Source organism: Coregonus lavaretus, assembly GCF_964263955.1.
Source record: "Coregonus lavaretus genome assembly, contig: HAP1_SCAFFOLD_2720, whole genome shotgun sequence".
NCBI classification, from domain to species: domain Eukaryota; kingdom Metazoa; phylum Chordata; class Actinopteri; order Salmoniformes; family Salmonidae; genus Coregonus; species Coregonus lavaretus.
Window position 1 is genome coordinate 43283 of NW_028165421.1, and position 15235 is coordinate 58517.

At 41.1% G+C, this 15235-nt stretch overlaps 1 long non-coding RNA gene across 1 annotated transcript; it reads left to right on the top strand.

Annotated features, from left to right (window-relative positions):
- The first annotated feature begins 364 nt into the window (after positions 1-364).
- On the top strand, positions 365-10062 carry LOC311115885. The gene is made up of 2 exons (XR_014611321.1): positions 365-581; positions 6798-10062. It is a non-coding gene; the product is annotated as an uncharacterized lncRNA (long non-coding RNA).
- Positions 10063-15235: the final 5173 nt, after the last annotated feature.

Genomic DNA, 15235 nt, shown 5'->3' on the forward strand with positions numbered 1-15235 from the left:
GTAAATGCCCACCCACTCGCATTGCCTCTTCCTCTCTGTCCATACTCCGCATTCAGACGTAAAGCATTTTATGACATTTCGATGTGCATGTGATTTGCATCCGGTCATGTAAAATTTCAATTCTAGAGTGCCAATGACTGCAGACAATAGTCAGCTAGATTCGTTCTCAATCGGTAGTTTAGCTGGCTAACCAGTTACGCTTGTTTCCTTGTTTTATAAACCTCAACACTGCGTCTGGTGTGGAGAAAATAATACAGTGGGATAGATGTGCAGTAGCAACAAGGATCGTGAGATGACCTTCAAAAAAAAAAAAAAAAACATTTTCAATTTAAATCAAATTTAAGTGAAAGGCAAGCAGACAAAACGGATGTGTATACAATAGAACAGCAGACTTAGTTGGTTTTCAGCTTCTGGTTTTAGCCGCACCCCTTTCGTTTGGATACAAAACACAGAGAAAATGGCGGAATTTGAGGACGAAGGACTGCCCCAAACATGGCAGGGAACCGAGATGAAGAGGAGCCCCAAGATACTGATGACTAAGCCAATCAAAATCAAGTTACGAGGAAAAGCTAATTGAAGAGGTAAGAAGGTACAAAAAAAAGGAGATAGTCAAACTATTCACAGGTAAAGACTACTTCTACTAGGAACGTAGAACGTTCAGGCTACTGCACACTGGTAGTGGTGGGGAGTCGACTCCTTGCCTGTGGACTCCCATTTCTGGGTGTCAAGCTTCGATTCCGCTAGTCATCGACTCCTAAGATTCAGTGTTTTTGCAACGAAGGAAACTATTTTCCGTAGCCTACTATGAGAACACAAACTCTGGCATCTTTCACAGCAAAGAAAGAAAGAGCGAGGGGGAGAGATGGGAGGGGTATAGGTAGGTATGTTGGCCACCAGGCAGTCAGTCAGAACTGTTAATCGGTAATCAAAAGATGTAGGCTATCGCAATGCTGTATTTCGCAATTTCTTGGCTTGCGATGTCTCGCGCAAGTTCACTAAAGCAAGGGATATCAATGAGTAGGCTGAGCTATTCTACACATCAACAGACCGAAGACCCAAACACACTAGAGAGAGAGTCAGAACCGTGCATATAGGCTAAATCTTGGTAATCTGTATCTAGCAATGCTCGTAAATTCACCAAAAGTATATTCAAGTATATATTAGGCTATCAATGAGGATGGCTAAGCTATTCTTCATAGTGCCAGTGAATTGAAGTTGAACATCGCCAAATGCATCAATTTAATTAGGTCTAAATGTGCAATAAAAAGTATTTCATATAGCTTATTTAATGAAACCCTGGCTGGGGGTTGATGATGTCCTAGGTCACGGCTCTCCAATCCTGGAGAGCTACATTCCTGTAGGTTTTCGCTCCAACCCCAGTTGTAAATAACATGATTTCAGTTTATCAAGCAGCTATACTGAACAAAAATATAAAAATGCAACAATTTCAAAGATTTTGAGTTAGTTCATATAAGGAAATCAGTCAATCGAAATAAATTCATTAGACCCTAATCTATGGATTTTACATGACTGGGCAGGGATGCAGCCATGGGTGAGCCTGGGAGGGCATGGGCCCACCCACTTGGGAGCCAGGCCCAGCCAATGAGAATTCGTTTTCCCCCACAAAGGGCTTTTATTACAGACAGAAATACTCCTCAACTACCCTCAGACGATCCCGCAGGTGAAGAAGCCGGATGTGGAGGTCCTAGGCTAGCGTGGTGAGGCCGGTTGGAAGTATTGCTAAATTATCTAAAACGACGTTGGAGGTGGCTTATGGTAGAGAAATGAACATTGAATTATCTGGCAACAGCTCTGGTGGACTTTCCTGCAGTCATGACAATTGCACGCTCCCTCAACTTGAGGCATCTGTGGCATTGTGTTGTGACAAAACTGCACATTTTAGAGTAGCCTTTTTTATTGTCCCCAGCACAAGGGGGACCTGTGTAATGATCATGCTGTTTAAATCAGCTTCTTAATATGCCACACCTGTCAGGTGGATGGATTATCTTTACAAAGGATAAAATGCTCACTAACAGGGATGTAAACAAATATGTGCACAAAATGAGAGAAATAAGCTTTCTGTTCAATGGAACATTTCTGGGATATTTTAGTTCAGCTCATGAAACATGGGACCAACACTTTACATGTTGCATTTATATTTTTGGTCAGTGTAATTATTAAATCAGATGCGCTAGACTAGGGTTGGAGTGAAAACCTACAGGATGGTAGCTCTCCACGAACAGGGTTGGAGAACCCTGTCCTAGGCAATAGGTCGCAAAGCAGCATCCCCGCTAAACTTTTTGGAAATGGCAAGTTCACTTTCTCATCCATAAACACAGTCAAGTGTGAATACGGTTCAGCAGCTCAAATCAGCAGGATGTGGGGCATTGTTATTAGGAAGGACGTCTACCATGGATGGATTGCTAAAATCATAATTGTGATCACACTTCATCAATTTAAATATTATGGGGAGACCTATACATTTGGCAGCCAAGCACGAGTTATCAGTGTAGCCTATTATCGTGGAGACTTGACATTGAAATATCTTCACGCCTACGATTAAAAACCTCCAGTCTTCCGTCATAAGTCAAATCAATTTGAAAAAATTAAGAATTACAGTGGGCAGTTTGGAAAAACTCATCCTGTGTGAATCGTCCTCTGGCATAATGCACATGCTTGGATAATAATTACAAAACCAACGTCTCTAGTAATACCCGTCCAAATAGGCCTATAACATGGCAAAGAATATGCTTATCAGCGTAAAGTGCACAGCAACATCCCATGGGATCCATCAAGTCCGCACACAGCAGAAATATCACTGACATATTGTAGTTCCACCACATCACCTTCTATATTCAAACAAAAGAGGCCTTTTATAGGCAAATGGGCAGCATCATGCTCATGTGAGTCCTCTAGAACCCAAATGTAGTCTTCCTAGTAGGACTGTAATAATGAGGTGGTGTGTAGGTGTGTGCGCATCCGTTTCAGCGTGTTTTGGGAGTCGAGCAAGAGTTGACTCCAATCACAGGAGTAGGAGTCGACTCCAAAAATCCTGGAGTCGTGCACCACTATACTATGGAGGCTCTAGACTAGAGCATTTTCAAACTCTCGAAATGGTTAATGAGAAATAGGTGTAATTGTTGCAGTAGGTTGTGAGTGGGCAACATTATACCATCATCCTAAATTGAATTATTTTGTCATATTAAAGCTGCAATATGTAAATATAAAAGTTTATAGTCATCAAGATTATACTAAATTGATTGCTTCAAACAGATTAATATATTTTGTTTGGTACTTTTGCTTACACATGCCTGTCTGTCGCAGGACTTAGAACGCAGTTGATCATTTTCAAACTCGATAGCAAGGACAAATCTTTATAAAAGTCACTGGCCACAAACAAATACACGGATTTGACAGTCAAGCTATCACTCAAATGAAATCCAACCCCTGTCCCTATGTAGAACAACCTGTGAGGTGATGATCTGTTTAAATTATCCAGTCAAAAAAGTGTTGTTTCCTTTTTCGTATTGGCCATCTACCGTAAACACTGGCACAAGGAGTTGAGTTGATAAATGGCTAGTTACATGTTCTCATCAATCGACCGGTCTATGTAGTTAGTATACCCAAAATCGTTGTGGCTTGTCTTTTAGAAGAGCACAAATAGTACGTCACCGCTGTTATTGTCCCAGTTCCATTCATTTCTATACAATATCGACGTGAGCGATAAATCCAATTTTATTGGCCATGTACACATTTTGCAGATCTTATCGCAGGTGCAGCGAAATGCTTATGTTTCTAGCTCCAACAGTGCAGTAAACCTTACATAACAATACACCCCCCCACCCCCAAAAGGCTGAACAGGTGAATCTAGGTGAAAGCTCTGATCCCTTATTGATGTCACCTGTTAAATCCACTTGAATCAGTGTAGATCAGACAGGTTAAAGAAGGATTTGTTTAAGCCTTGACATGGATTGTGTGTGTGCCATTCAGAGGGTGAATGGGCAAGACAAAAGATTGAAGTGCCTTTGAACGGGGTATGGTAGTAGGTGACAAGCGCACCGGTTTGAGTGTGTCAAGAGCTGCAACACTGCTGGGTTTTTCACGCTCAACAGTTTCCCGTGTGTATCAAGAATGGCTCACCATCCAAAGGACGTCCAGCCAACGACAGACCAGTGGCCGAAAACGGGTAATTTATGAAATAGGACAGAGGAGGTTGACACGGATTATGCAGAGCAACAGACAGGCTACAGTTAGTCAACTGGCAGTGCAGTACAACATTGGTGCCCAAAGACCCATAAAAGAATGCACAACTCGTCGTACGTTGACACGAATGGGGTATGGCAGCCGACAACCTTAGTTGTTGTTTGCTGAAAGAAGTGGAACTCTAACTGCGGTTGCAGTGGACTAAGGAACGAAAACACTGGTCACTGGAGAATTGAAAAAACATTGCCGGTTCCTGCTGTTTCACGCTGATGGGAAGACTAGGGTATGGAGAATATGCATCTATCATGCCGCGTGTCAACATTGCGTGGCGGTAGTGTAATGGTGTGTTTTCATGGCACACATCGGGCCCCTTGATTAAAAATAGAGCTACGTTTGAATGCCACCGGATATCTGAACATCATTGCCAATCAGGTGCATCTCTTCATGGCAGCAGTGTATCCATCTGCAAATAAAAACATTTCAGCAGGATAATGCCCCATGCCACAAGGCTAGGATTGTCCAGGAATGGTTCCACGAACATGAGTGAATTTAGCTTACTGCAATGGCCTGCCCAGTCACCAGATCTCAATCCAATTGAGCATCTGTGCGATGAGATGGAACGAGCTAATCGGTGTAGAGATCCACTACCAGCCAACTTGACACAACTGTGGGAAGCATTGGAGTCAACACGAACCAGCATCCCTGTAGAACGCTTTCGGCGACTTGTCCATGCCCCGATGAATTGAGGCTGTTCTGAGGGTAAAAGGGGGTGCAACTCAAAATGTTCCTAATGTTTTGTACACTCAGTGTGTATGTACAGTGGGGGGAAAAAGTATTTAGTCAGCCACCAATTGTGCAAGTTCTCCCACTTAAAAAGATGAGGCCTGTAATTTTCATCATAGGTACACGTCAACTATGACAGACAAAATGAGAAGAAAAAAATCCAGAAAATCACATTGTAGGATTTTTTATGAATTTATTTGCAAATTATGGTGGAAAAGAAGTATTTGGTCAATAACAAAAGTTTCTCAATACTTTGTTATATACCCTTTGTTGGCAATGACACAGGTCAAACGTTTTCTGTAAGTCTTCACAAGGTTTTCACACACTGTTGCTGGTATTTTGGCCCATTCCTCCATGCAGATCTCCTCTAGAGCAGTGATGTTTTGGGGCTGTCGCTGGGCAACACGAACTTTCAACTCCCTCCAAAGATTTTCTATGGGGCTGAGATCTGGAGACTGGCTAGGCCACTCCAGGACCTTGAAATGCTTCTTACGAAGCCACTCCTTCGTTGCCCGGGCGGTGTGTTTGGGATCATTGTCATGCTGAAAGACCCAGCCACGTTTCATCTTCAATGCCCTTGCTGATGGAAGGAGGTTTTCACTCAAAATCTCACGATACATGGCCCCATTCATTCTTTCCTTTACACGGATCAGTCGTCCTGGTCCCTTTGCAGAAAAACAGCCCCAAAGCATGATGTTTCCACCCCCATGCTTCACAGTATGTATGGTGTTCTTTGGATGCAACTCAGCATTCTTTGTCCTCCAAACACGACAAGTTGAGTTTTGACCAAAAAGTTATATTTTGGTTTCATCTGACCATATGACATTCTCCCAATCCTCTTCTGGATCATCCAAATGCACTCTAGCAAACTTCAGACGGGCCTGGACATGTACTGGCTTAAGCAGGGGGACACGTCTGGCACTGCAGGATTTGAGTCCCTGGCGGCGTAGTGTGTTACTGATGGTAGGCTTTGTTACTTTGGTCCCAGCTCTCTGCAGGTCATTCACTAGGTCCCCCCGTGTGGTTCTGGGATTTTTGCTCACCGTTCTTGTGATCATTTTGACCCCACGGGGTGAGATCTTGTGTGGAGCCCCAGATCGAGGGAGATTATCAGTGGTCTTGTATGTCTTCCATTTCCTAATAATTGCTCCCACAGTTGATTTCTTCAAACCAAGCTGCTTACCTATTGCAGATTCAGTCTTCCCAGCCTGGTGCAGGTCTACAATTTTGTTTCTGGTGTCCTTTGACAGCTATTTGGTCTTGGCCATAGTGGAGTTTGGAGTGTGACTATTTGAGGTTGTGGACAGGTGTCTTTGATACTGATAACAAGTTCAAACAGGTGCCATTAATACAGGTAACGAGTGGAGGACAGAGGAGCCTCTTAAAGAAGAAGTTACAGGTCTGTGAGAGCCAGAAATCTTGCTTGTTTGTAGGTGACCAAATACTTATTTTCCACCATAATTTGCAAATAAATTCATTAAAAATCCTACAATGTGATTTTCTGGATTTTCTTTTCTCAATTTGTCTGTCATAGTTGATGTGTACCTATGATGAAAATTACAGACCTCTCTCATCTTTTTAAGTGGGAAAACTTGCACAATTGGTGGCTGACTAAATACTTTTTTCCCCCACTGTAGCTACTACTGTAAAGATGTCGACCTCAGTTTAGCTGTTTGTATATGCTATCTATTCTAATTTGGACTTTAACCGTAATGAAAAGTAGGCTATTTTATCTATTACAAAATGAATGTTGTTTTAGAGAGCAGATGATAGGCCAACTAGTAATTATGCTATTTTAAATGTATTTCCAGGCAGAGGAGATGGACACCCCAGAAGACCTGCAAGATGACAACCTGATCGAGTGGGAACACTTCCACAGTTGTAATTATGAGCAGCAAGATGGACATTTGGCAGTTAGGAGGAACATAATTTTAGAATGAAATAAATTCAAACAAAGACAACAAGAAGCAGAAGAGACAGCTGATGATTTTATCACTGCACTTAATTGTTTATCAGAACATTGTGATTATGGAGCTCTGCTCAGTGAGATAAGACACAGACTAGTCGCGGGATTACTTGACAGAAGACTGTCTGAGCAATTACAAATAGACCGAGAACTAACACTGGATAAAGCTGTCACATGCATTCGTCAAACTGAACTTGTGAAAAAGCAACAGGACCTGCCGGAGAATAACTTTAAAGCTGCCAGCAGCTCGGCATATGTAGACAGTGTGCTTTCACATAGCAGACAGCAATGCCCAGCCAATACCCAGTGCCAATCAGAGAAGAAGAATCAAAACTCAGAAAGACCACAACATCCCCAAACAACGCAGGAGAATGCAAAAGAGCCCATAGATACTGATGAGGATTTCATTGAGGATTTCAGTCCTGGAGGAGAAAAGCCTCACTACTGCTGCTACTGCGGTAGCAGCTTTCAAAAGGTGAGGGATCTAATAAGACACCAGCGATCACATACTGGAGAGAAGCCTCAGCACTGCTCTGATTGTGACAGAAGTTTTGCTCGATTAGATAAGCTTAAGTCACACCAAAAGATACATACAAAAAACTAACTTAATTTTCACTTCACTGTCTCTGTGGAAGGCTTTGTGCTATTTGAGAAGCTTGAAAAACAACAGCTGGAGAATACCTTCAAAGCTACCAGTTGTGTGGCAAATGTAGATCGTGTGCTCACACAGCAGAGAACATTCAGCAAAGTCAACGAGAGTAAAAGGCAGCAGAGTAAAATACGAGCTAGAGCTCCAGGAAAGGGAACACCATCACATAGCAAAACAATGCAGGAGAAGGAAGAGGAGCCCCTAGATACTGATGACTCTGATGAGTGGATCGACGGTTTCAGTCCTGGAGGAGAGAAGCCTCACTACTGCTCCGACTGCGGTAGCAGCTTTCAAAAGGTGAGGGATCTAATAAGACACCAGCGAACACATACTGGAGAGAAGCCTCACCACTGCCCTATTTGTGACAGAAGTTTTGCTCGATTAGATAAGCTTAAGTTACATAAAAACATGCATATGAAAGAGGAACATGTCACACGGACCGAACAAACTGAACTGAATGTAGACCGTGTGCACACACAGCAGAGAACAGCCAGCAAAGGCAGAGGCAGGCAGAAGAGTAAAATACGAGCAGGAAAAATGGGCCAGTCACAGCCAGGAAAAAACTTGTCTTGCAAAAGTTCAGTTGGAAAGAATCAACACTCAAAACTGCAACTACCCCAAACAATGCAGGAGAATGAAGAGGATGCTGAAGATACTTCTGATGACTGGACCGAGAGTTTCAGTACTGTAGAGAAGCCCTACGTCTGCTCCAACTGTGGTAAGAGCTTCAAACAAGAGAATCGTCTTATAAGACATCAGCGAACACATACAGGAGAGAAGCCTTACAACTGCCCTGACTGTGAAAAAAGTTTTGCTCGATTAGATAATCTTAAATTGCACCAAAAAACACATATGAAGGAGGAACGTAATTTCCACTGCTCTGACTGTGTGAAAAGCTTTGTCCGATTGAAGCAGCTTGAAAAACATCAGCTAAGACACAAGAAAAGTGTTGAAAGACACACAACACATTTGAGCAAAAGAAAAACATTTCTCTGCACAATATGCGGGAAGGAGTGTCGCAACATGAAAATACACATGCGAGTACACACTGGAGAGACACCGTATCACTGCACTGAATGCGGGAAGAGTTTTCCATATACAAAATCGTATCAAAGACATATACTAACACATAATACCTCTGGAGAAAGAGCAACCTATCCTTGTTTGGAATGTGGAAAGACTTTTACTCGCAGAGATGGCATGGCGAGACACATGAGGAGGATTCATACTGGAGAGAGAAATCATCAGTGCAGAGACTGTGGAAAACTATTCTTTCGAAAAGAGACACTGAAGAGACACATGCTAGTTCACACTGGAGAGAAACCATACCAGTGCTCTGTCTGTGGGCAACCCTTCTCCCAAGATGGAGACAGAAAACGTCACGAGAAGAGGCACTACTCTGGTGTCTCAGATTTCCTCAATCTATAATGCAGAAGTGTTGCAGGTAGCCTAGCGGTTAAGTGTTGGGCCAGTAAAAGGTTGCTGTTTCGAATCCCCAAGCTGACTAGGTGAAGAATCAGTCGGTGCCCTTAAGTAAGGCACTTAATCCTAATTGCTAAATGACAAAAATGTAATGTAAAATGTATTTGGCATTGCAGGAAGTGGGAACCTACCTAATCACTGTGATTTGATAATCTAATAATCTGTTAACTACAAATGTTGGTGGCCTGGAATTGCCACCACAGACTGTAGAAGAGACACACAGACAGACTGCTGCTGATACACAGCAAGACTGAGTATTACTGTCTTCATAGCAGTATTTTTTTTTTTTTCAAAAGTCGGTTATTTAAAATCAAGGATTGGAACAGGTTCAGGGAACAGAACCAAAAACCGGAAAATAACCAAATTATTTGAGCAACCCAAACCGAAAACAAAAGTAATCTATACTGTTCCTGGAAGAGAACCATTATTTTAAAAGCATGGGAACCGGTTAATAACATTATTTTACGTTCCGGGCATTTTTTTTCCAGTGCCACAAAAATCGCAAACAAAGTGCATATGCAAAGCCCTTACTCTGTCACTCAGAAACGTATTCCAGCGTCTGCCTGCCAGCTGGAAATCTTTGCCAGTGGGTGTGTGTAGTATACCTGCCCCTCCCCTCTGAAGCATAGGTTACTGTAGCCTACTGATGACGTTACAAGCATAATTCAGAAAATAGGGAGAGCTGTTTAGTTAAAGAATGGATTGATTTATTCAATTGGTCGGAACAGTAAAAAAAAAAAAAGGTTATGTTCAGAACGAAACGATTGGAAAATAATTTCGGTTACAACCCATGTTTTTAAATAGATTTTTAAAAAATGTTTTTGAATATTTTGTTTCAAAAAAGCATATTACAGTATAGTATACTATCAATAGCAGTCATTGTTGAATGATGGGAATTGCCCATTGGTGGTTCACAGTTAGTTCATATTGTATTAATGTGTATATTGGTTTGATTATCAATGAAAGGTTCACAGCTTCAGTGAGTGTGTACATTTGTCTGAAATTTTCTGAATTCAGGGTGAGTCGTCAGGCAACCCAATACCATAATTAGTTAGGCTTTTAAACGGACACTAGATGGGGTAGATGTTAACATTTATGTTTTTATTAAAAGACACTGAACACAAGTGTTTTTCTGTTGTGCATTAGAAAAATTAGATTTCAGTCTTGAAGGTGCGTTTCCTGACTGATTCCACGTTTGCATAATGATATTTGTCTCCCATGAGACACTGTAGACGCGGAAGCCTACTTCACTTCTTCAAAATCCCCAGGATGAATCTAAGATAACTCAAGAAATCTGTAATTAATTTTGACATTTTTGCCGAGGATTTTACATCTAACTAAGGTGTTTGGTGCAGTATTTCTCAAGTTACAAAATGTGCTACGTGTTGTCTTATGTAAACAAAGTTGGAGCTGCTTGGCAGGTCTGTCTCACTGTCTATGCTATTGGATAGAGAGCAATCGCCGTAGCTATTCACCCCATATTAGTGGGCAAATAGACATCCTCAAATCAAAACCCAACCTTCAATTACCCTTGTGATGCACGGATGTTCCAAACTCCGTTTTAGGCAAGACTGACTGACCAAAACTATCCTATTTACACTTTGTAGTCAATTTTGACATCAGAGTAACTGTTTCTGACTAATATTGATGCCACACAGGCTGTTTTCAAAGGGATTAGTTGCTTTTTAAAGGCAGCCGGTTTTTAACATCTACCACATCTAGTGTCTGTTATAAAAAAGCCTAACTAATTATGGTATTGGGTATGCAATGAATTTTCTAAATCTGACATACTATAAAGCCTACTATTTAGAACACAAGTACGGGTATTCGGTCACTTCCAGTATCTTAAGCGGAAGGCCGACCGGGGTACTGCAGGCTGGTAGTAGAAACTAAATTATCCTCCATTTATTTTGTGCGATTTTAAAATAATCTGTTCAAGAACATAACGTTACATCTGATGTAATAGAAGCTTTCTATACTTGGCATTCAGACATAAAGTGAAAATGTCTGCATGCACTTTACAACATTTCAACATGCATGTGATTTGCATATCCGATAATGTTTATTATATCTTGGTCACCACCACACAGTTGCACACACACACCATAGACGTATTTTTGTGCATAGGATGGACTTGTGGTTCTGAAAGGTAAGAACAAATATACAATGTTGTAAGCTATGCAATAGGAATATCTACACAGGAAAGAATGGCATAGCATCTATACAGGGATATTCACATAACAGCATAAATACAGTATTTACAGCAGTATATGTATAAATATCTCGCAGAGAGCGAGATAACTAATTACTTAAGACAGGTGAGATTTATGGCACTCTCTGGTGGAGCTCAGATCTGTGTCTGGTGCCATAGAGTCATACATTTTACTGCGCATGCGGGAGCGCCGAGGACAGTCTATGAAACTTGGCCATGGCTTAACAGTAGCGCGAACTATGAAAACGCAGCGGTAAAGTGCGCATTCAGGCTATAGGAATTAACCATCTCTAAACAATAACATCTACTGCAAAACACATGCATTCAATGACATACTGGCACTTATAAACGACACTGAGTATCTGAAATGTATATAAGCTGTAGCAGTACTATACAGCTACAGATGTAACAATGTAATTAGGCCACAGGAGGTTGGTGGCATGTTAATTGGGGAGGACAGGCGAATCAGTGGAATGATTTCAAATAAATCAAACATGGTTTCCATGTGTTTGATGCCATTCCATTTGCGCCATTGCAGACATTATGAGCCGTCCTCCCCTCAGCAGCCTCCACCTTAGGCCTAAGGTAATTGCTTTCAGTCAATCACCATTGTAGCATTAACCCTCTGGCCAATAAACCCCACCACTCACTTATTGGATGCACGAACAATCTTCCTCAAACACACTGATAACTTGGTGGGCAGACAAATTTGCGTCTTCATCTGCCGACAACGATAGCCACTCCACAGAGAGATATTTCACCAGATGTATAAATGTGAAGCATCCGCTTGGGTTTCCACTCACTACCTAATATGGTAGTCAGAGGAAGCCCAGTGGCCGGCTGTGGGAGAAGATTGAACTAGATGGATTTTGGCCTTAGTTCTGCTAATTTTCTCATCGATGAAAAATTTGATCTCAATACAATTTTCTGTTCCCAAAACTAAAATATGTTACGAACAGAGTGGACTAAGTTTAGTAGACTTTACATTTTGCCAAAGTAAAAAAAAAAATAGCGTTGTTTAGAAGGAGTGCAAAGGCGAATTGAGTTAATACACACGCGCACTTCACGTTCACTAACGGAAATATGCGCATGTATGCTAGAACGCGCCAATAGGATCTCGCTAGCTCGTGCTTGGCTCTGCCCACCTCCTTGCTTGTTCAGCCCACTATGACTCATTTGTTCCTGTTTGAAACGACCGGCTTTGGTCTATCTTGGTTTAGTTATAAAAGCTTTGGCCACTCTGACCTGGAGTGGGAGGGGTCAGAGTCCAAATGTGCATTCGACCACTCTGATTGGTGGAAACCAGGAAGCCGTGATAGCTGAGACGAGAAATCACCCTAACCGGACTTTTGGGAAAGTCACATGCACGGCCTTTACAATGGCCTTTTTTATTTTCTTTCACTTCAATCAAATCTAACCAAAAGCTTCAATTGCTATCAGCAAAAGCAGACAAAACTGTTGTGTATAGAATAGTACTGCAGACTTCTTTGGTTTGCAGCCTCTGGTTTTACCCGCACTCCCTTCCGTTGGGATACAAAACACACACAGAAAATGGCGGAATTTGAGGACGAAGGACTGCCCAAAAAAATGCAGGAGAACTGAGACGAAGAGGAGCTCAAAGAAGATATTGAATACTCCTATGCCAAATAGGATGCAAGATGTTGCAAGTTCTGAAGAAAAGCTAATTGAAGAGGTTAGAAGGGACACAAATGTGTACAACACCTCATTGAAAGACTATAAAGACTTCACCATGACCAACAACAGCTGGAAGGAGATAGCTCAAACTCTGAGAGTAGAAGAACAAATTTGCAGGAAGAAATAGAAGACATTGAGAGAGACGTTAGACTGAGGAGGAAAATTAAGGGGAAGAGTGGGGATGCAGCATCAGGAATAGAACCACAAATACTCACCACACTGTCCTGGTTGTCTGGGTTCATAAAACACAATGAGACAGAGTCAAACTATCCAAAGGTAAAGACCACTTCTACTGTAAATAAACTTCTCTAGCCTAGATCACTACCCAGTGGACAAAACCTGGTTGAAAATACTTCAATATTACTATTTTTATGACGTCTTATTCTGGTCGCAAACTGGTTGAAAATGAAGGTTTTACATATTTTTACTGACCAGAATCACGTCTTTTTCTGACCACTATATGACCAGTTGGTCATAATTCTGACTGATCTGACCAACTGGTAATAATTCTGACCACTATATTATGTGCTATATTATGTAGCCTACTGGTCATAGTTAAGACCATCATAACCTGGTAATGACCACCTGACTACAGCTTATTACCTTCTGTAAAAAGAATTGCTGAGGATGAAGTTGGATATTGAAAACGTTCATTACATTTCTATTTGTTTCCAAGGGCACCAATTCAAGTTGAAATCTGCAACATATTCTTACATTTAAAATAGATCAACCAATGGCAAAAACAAATCTGAGCACAGAAGGTGATCTGGAGCGTAGTGGTCTTCTTGAAGAGTGGTGTGATGGGTCAGATCTGCAGTGAAGAGAATCAGCGCATTACAACTTTATCATTTTGAGATTTTAAAAGAACTAGAGAAGGACATTCCTGAATAAACTTTGTAGACTCAGCTGGCTAACGGTATTTATTTTCATGCTACTAGTTGAACAAGTTTGTGGCAGTTATAGCTTAGAGATGTCTTTAAAAGAGCAACTTGCTCATATACATACTTTGCGTCCCCCTCCACCACGGAGGTCAGGGGCATATTTTAGGACATTCCAGAGGGATCGCAACACATTAGCCTCCTGAGATTTCTGGCTTTTCATGACAATTGAAGAAAATGACTACTTCATGAAGCTGGTTGAGAGAATGCCAAGAGTGTGCAAGAGGGTGGCTTCTTTGAAGAATCTCAAATATAAAATATATTTTGATTTGTTTAACACTGTTTTGGTTACTACATGATTCCATATGTGTTATTTCATAGTTCGGATGTCTTCACTATTATTCTACAATGTAGAAAATAGTAAAAATTAGTAGGTGTGTCCAAACTTTTGACTGGTACTGTACATGCTGGTAGCCTAGAACAAATGTTATGGAAGTGAATATGCATTTCAATTGGTTGGACTTTAACTACGAAAAACACTGTGGTAAAAGCAGTAATAGCATCAGAGATTCTCTAAATTAGGGACCATCTCTGATAGCTATAGGTCTCAAACGGAATAGGCCAGAGCCCAGTGTGTTGACAGGGTACAGTATGCCACGAGACCCTAACCCGCTTTGGTGCACTCTGCCAACTGTGCTAAGCTGAATAATGCAAACGCTGCTGAAAAAGAACATTACTCCAATTGTAATAATTGTAATGGTTCTAGTGTCTCATATCCAATGGATGCATGGCCCACAAACACTATGCACTTGTTTATATAGATTGGTGTCTATTAATTGAGTAGCATTTAGATAACTGGTTAGTAGTTCAATCAGATTTCAACCAAAAACCAGATATAACCAGATATATTTTTAATGACATCAAAAAGATTAAAATAAGTCTTAATCTTGTTGTGATCTGGTTATAAGACGTCCCGACCAGATTTCAACCAGATAAATACATCTTTATCACGTCGTATGTCCACTGGATAGCTTATGCTATAGTGATCTCTAGAACTAATGACAAACAAAAAAGTATCATGTTGAGTGGGGATGCAGCATCAGTAATACAACCAGAAATACTCACCACACTGTCCTGGCTAGTCTGGCATCATAAAGCACAAGGAGACAGAGTCAGACTATCCACAGGTAAAGACTACTACTGTCAATGAACCTTCTCTAGCCTAGATCACTAGCCTATGCAATCAATATGCTATATCATGGTGATCTCTAGACCTAATGACAAATAAATCATCATTATCATGTTGATACTGCAAGGTATTTCAAATTATTAGAACTACCTACTATTGTAAAGATATGTAAACCTAG